The sequence below is a fragment of the Nematolebias whitei genome, chromosome 2, assembly GCF_014905685.2.
Source record: "Nematolebias whitei isolate Nwh7 chromosome 2, NemWhi1, whole genome shotgun sequence".
Classification (NCBI taxonomy): domain Eukaryota; kingdom Metazoa; phylum Chordata; class Actinopteri; order Cyprinodontiformes; family Rivulidae; genus Nematolebias; species Nematolebias whitei.
In genome coordinates, this window is record NC_056499.1 from 119,481 (window position 1) to 125,444 (window position 5,964).

General features: G+C 36.5%; 1 long non-coding RNA gene across 1 annotated transcript; it reads left to right on the forward strand.

The window, feature by feature from the left end:
• The first annotated feature begins 2,873 nt into the window (after positions 1 to 2,873).
• LOC119427618 lies at positions 2,874 to 3,178 on the forward strand. The gene is made up of 3 exons (XR_005187664.1): positions 2,874 to 2,903; positions 3,042 to 3,070; positions 3,144 to 3,178. It is a non-coding gene; the product is annotated as an uncharacterized LOC119427618 (long non-coding RNA).
• The last annotated feature ends 2,786 nt before the right edge of the window (positions 3,179 to 5,964 follow it).

A 5,964-nucleotide genomic window follows, 5' to 3' on the forward strand; every position in this document is an offset into this window, starting at 1 on the left:
TTTCCTTTTCTGGACAAGACATCCCCTCTCCACCTCTGTTACAAATCTTGGAATAAAAATGGACTCTCATCTTACATTTGAAAATCACATTAAGCATCTGTTTAAAACCTGTTTCTTCCATCTTCGAAATATCTCCAAACTGCGCCCAGCTCTCACTTTTGCTGATGCAGAGAAACTTGTTCATGCCTTTGTCTCCTCCAGGCTCGACTACTGCAACTCCCTGTTTTCTGGAATACCCGGCAAAAACCTTCAGAAGCTTCAATATATTCAAAACAGTGCAGCCAGGATTTTATTGAGAGCTCGTAAATTTGAACATATTACACACATTCTCCATAACCTCCACTGGCTTCCTGTCACTTACAGAATTCAGTACAGAATTGCTCTCATCACCATCAGTGTTTATACAGAAATTCACCAGATTATCTGAAGGAGCTTCTTGCTCCATATTCATCCACCCGGTCCCTAGGATCACAGAACAGTCATCTCCTCCACCTTCCACGAACTAACTTAAGAACCATGGGAGATCGGGCATTCTGTGTGGCTGAGCTAAGTCGGATCTCTAGATGTGCAAATCTGGAGATAAGCCCCCCAAAACATTTTGCACCTGAAGAGAAATAGGTCAAACCAAGAACTGACTCAATGGGCTGAATATAAATAAACTTAGATTTAATTTGTAATTTTTTTTTTTACCTTCCACTTAGTGGTTTGTGGCTGTAACCTCACAAAATATGGAAAAGCTCATGGAGTACAGATAAGGCAATGACGATAAATTCTGCATAAAAAATATCAAGTCCGGTAATTTTTATACACTTGAACAATATGTTAGTTAAATAATTTTAAAGAAGGACTAAAAATATTGACTCAGACAGGGAGTTATTGACTTTTGTCTTGTTACACAACAGACGTTTGTGTCTTTAAACCTGGTCAAATTAACAACTGACATAGGAGCGAAGAATTGTGTCAAACGTTCCCAAAGCCCCGTGTTGATATGAAGCAATAATTTATACAATTGAGTTTGTAGCATATAAAGACGTATTTGACCCGAGTTAGCGTAGCTTCTGGTTTATTGCCGCTTTCGGGCAGCGCAAACAAGCTAGGGAACAGGAACATAGGTGTAATTTTTTAAAATATGCATTTGTGTGAAACATTTCGTGTTTAACATTCTCTTAAATTACCTTCAATTGTCCCGCCATGAACGCTGGTTTAGATCTCAGGACATTGAACGGCGCTTCCTGAAAGTTGAAAAAAAAAACCTCTCGCGCGTTCTCGCACATTCTCGCGATACTTGAATAAGAAGTTGGGTTTTTTTTTTTTTTTTTTTACTTTATACCTGAATAAGAAGTAAAACGACATTTATTAACATTCATTAAAGCTTTTCTAAGGTAAGAAAATAATGTTCATGATTTAAATAAAGTTCACACATTGTTTATCTATTATTATGGACTCCAAATAGTTAACATATTTTTAAATGTTTAATGATTTTATAAAATAAGATGCTGATCAGTATTTAAGGGAAAACTTGAGTTACCTTGAGTGACATCAAGAAACTCCTTCGCTTTGCATCTTGTTTGTGTGGCTGCTCTGATTTTCCTAAAGTATTCGGAACATATGCAGAGGTTAGTTTCTTGTTTTGTTTTGTTCTGGAGGAAGTTCTCTCATTTTCATGTGATGGGCTGAAGTTTTTTTACTCAGTTGAAGGTCCGGCCACATGTCCAGCAGCTTCAGCCCAGCACTGCTCATCAATAATGGACATGTCACTTCGAACCTTTATTTTTATGTGGATTACAGTTGGATGTCTGTCACAACCTGAAAACTCCGAGACTAATAGTAACCTGCCAGTGCACTGTGATTTTGTTTTCAAAAATGTCTGTCTGGAGTTTGTGGAGGAGTCAAAAACCTTGTTCCAAGCCAGCAGCAGCTGTGAAAAGAAAGGAGGACAACTTCTAAAAGTTATCAACAACTCAGTTAAAATGTACCTGAGCAACATCACCAGAGCAAATAAGATCAGTAACTTCACATGGTGGATTGGAGAAAGGGTGCAAGTTCATCATCAAGGACCTTCACTAAGTGAGTAAAATATAGTTATTTTTAAGTTTATTGTGATAATTTCAGTAAAAATAGTAATTTTCTCATTTATTAAATACCTACTGTATAGATTTGTGCAGAAGAAAACAAAAATAAAAACTTTTTTGGTTTGTTTAATTGACTATAAACCAAATAAATCTAATAAAGCTGGCTTCCTTAGGTAGATAACGTTCACTAACTGGCTTTTTTAATGTGAATGTTTCTGTCCAGTGCCCTGAGACAACTTCTGTTGGGATGTGATGCTCTATAACTAAACTGAAATTCAACTGAATTTAATTAAAGTAGAGAAAATGTAAAATAGAAGAAAGTTATGTTGCATAAGATCATAAAAGTATCTCCTAAACCTAAGAGAGGCTATGACTTTTTTAAGATTTTGGGAGAGTTAAATTGAATTTATTTTGAGTTTTTGGCTTGAGCACAATCTCACTTAAAATAAATTTGGATTCTTTTTGTCTTTTTACGTTGTAAAAGGCATCTCCTTTAGGAATTTTATGAAGTATTATACCAACTAAAACAGGATCATGAGAATTTATTTTACAGACAGACAGACAGACAGACAGATAGACAGACAGATAGATAGATAATATTTGTTAATGCCTTTTAGAATTTGGCCATCTGGTTTAACAAAATATATTAAAGAGAATCACTTTACTGACCCAAAAGCAAACAGTTGTAATACCTAAACTGTGTACAAATACTTTTTTTAAAAACAGAAAATGACAATGTTTCGAGAGATCTCTGTACATACATCAAGTTAAATCCTCTTGGGCTTCTTACGTCAGACTGCAGCGTGAAACGGGGCTTTCTCTGCATCCACAGTATGTATGAAGTCCATATCAATCACTGCTTAAACACCTTCCTTCCTTTTGTCCTCTTGCTTTAATTACACAAAAAATGCAATTGAATTCTTACATTTTCTTTTTTGCTTTGAATTAAAAATGTTTTCCTTGTCTTAGAACCTTTAAAATCTCCATCAAGAACAAAGGTAAGAGCTAAAGTTCACTTTATCAGGAAAACTTTGTAAAACTAAATTGTAACATTTTTGTTTACCTCTTCAGCAACCAGTCATCTCTGGTTATCCAATCAGATCTCGTAAGTTTAACTTCATATAATCCATTTCTTAATGCATAGAAGTTATCAGTCTTAAGATGACTTTGTGTGGCTTATTAAAATCAAAGTAAACCCAAATAATTTGTTTCCAGGGCACAAAAGGGATGTGAATGCTTTAGATTATTATTTAAATGAAATGGCTTCAAATAAAAACAACATTAACGTTTTACTGCAGGTGGGTTAAGCCTCTTTATTTTAAGTCCAGCTACTCTAGATTCACAGTTTAAATGATTGAATTATACACAAAAAAAGTACAAACATAACACTTTTCCTACATCAGAGTTTGCGTGCTCTCTTTTTCTGGTGTAGTCTGCGGCCAAAGTCCTGCGGGAAATGGAGAAGATCCCACAGGAACCAGAAAGTAACCGACGAGTGGGCACCTTTATTTTACTACAATGTTGTTTTTGCATAATTCTGGTCTTTATTGATTATCTCAGCAGGTAATGTGTTAAACGAAGTCTATATTTTATACCCACAGGAGAAGTTTATTGCGGCTTTGCTGAATGGTGCAAAATCATTGACTAAAACTAATGCTTCACAAAACCAGAGCATCATCCCAGACATCATTAGCTGCAGCACTGCCATGATGCGGCTGTCCCTGCAAAATTGTGACATTGCTAGCAACCCAAATCCTGTAGTAAGATCACACACTTCCTCCTCCAAACACACACATGTCTCATTACTGTTCAGTTTTCAAAGTCAAATCTTACTATTTTAATTTTCTCCACAGACTTTGTTTGAGAGATTATTTGAGATTATTCGTGTAGCTTCTCTGCTGACTGGTCTGGAAATTGATCAGACATATGTGACCAGGACACCAACAAGCACCCTCTATATGACAACGTAGGTACATGCTACTTCAATAATTTCACATAAATATGTATTTTAAGTCCACTGTAACTTTTCCGCTCCTCCATCAGAGTCAAACCCAATGGACTCAATAATGCAGTGGTGGGCTCAAAGGAAGATGGGGGGTTTGTGAAGCTCCCATCATATTCATCTCTGCTCTCGACACTTGGAAGTTACAATAGTGTCACCGCACAGGTTGGGATGAACTGTAAACATGCGTTTGTGTCTCATCTGCAACCTTTCTGAAAGAGCTCATTTCATTTTCAGGTGGCCACGTTCCCAAGCAATCCTCACCCCTCTGACGACAACATTTCAGGAAGTGTTTGCAACTTTGTACTTAGTGATGGAAGTGACGAGATTAAAATGGAAAATCTGGCTGAGATGGTTGAGGTACAGCTATAAAGAAATGTAACGTTTATGTTGGCCCGGTTCAGATACAGAACGTGCATTTCATGTAGTTCGTTTAACATTTAAAACCTTACAAGACAAAAAAAGTAAATAAAAAAAAGTTAAAAGAAATGTATTTAATAGGAAGTTGCATAGTTACACAATGCTTTTTTATTAAAAGGCACCTGTATTGAAAGTATTTAATAAATTAAGTAAACGTAAAATTGTATTTAAAACACAAAATTTTTCAGTATTTACTGGGCAAATACTTTTCAGTAGCTTTGCAGTCTGACGTGACATCACTGTAATTATTGCACATATGCATTTATTGTAAAAAATAAAATAAAAATAAAAAAAGTTAAATTTTCACATATTAGTTTACAACAAAGTCCATGCTCAATAATCCAGGTATGCAATTCAACATTTTTCAGTCAGGTCATTTGGACAGTTTCTTTTTTTGCTGAAACATTTCACCTTCCATCCAGAAGGCTTCATCAGTCAAGGAATCACACAACACAAAACTGATTCTTCCTCCAACAGATTACTCCAAAGTGGAACAAACCAGTTATGTTGGTTCTAAGATGGTGTCTTTGGCACATCCCCTCCTCCATTGCCGGCCCTCTTCCTAGTGGACAGTCATGTCAAACTGGTTGAAAACAACAAAGTCCATGCTCAATAATCCAGGAAGGCTTGAACTGATGAAGCCTTCCAGATCGAAGGTGAAACGTTTCAGCACAAAAAAAGAAACTGTCCAGATGACCTGAATGAAAAATGTTGGATATTAGTTTACAGTTAAAATTTTACATTTTTAATCTAAATACACTTTTTAAAAAATAAGAAAACAAAATAGCACATTTCACAGAAGTTAAGTTACGTTTTACCTATCCTTTTTTTTCATTCAACCTTTATTTAGACAGGTAAATCCCATTGAGCCTCGAGGACTCATTTACAAGAGAGACCTGATTTCAACAAAGAATGATGACAACAATGGACAGTTATAAAAAGTCATACAGATTATTATTTTTTACAAATAGGATGACAAAAAAGTAACAAAAACAGCTAGATTCTAAGGCGAATGTAGAAAACCAAAAACAGGAACATGTCTGCATTGGTCCCTGCCAGGAGTCCAACAGATGTTTGAAGTCATTTAGAGAGGTCAAGGTCGAGAGCTTCAGATGTTTTTACAAGATATTCCAGGAAACAGGAGTAGGAGAAGGTCCTTTTGTCTAGTTCAGTCCTCACTGAGGGAACACTGCAGGTAATAATGTCCTGAGAGAACACGCTGTAGCTGCACTCACACAGAGACCTGTAGGCAACATCTACTGTATGTACAACCCAATTCCAAAATGTTGGAATGTTGTCCAGCCAGCCAGCCATCCATTATCTTTTACCCGCTTCTTCCATTTTTGGTCACGGGGGTCGCCAGTGCCCATGTCCAGCAATCACTGTGCGAGGGGCGGGGTACACTCTGGACAGGTCTCCAGTCCATCACAGGGACACATAGAAACAAACGAGACGAACAACCATTCACTC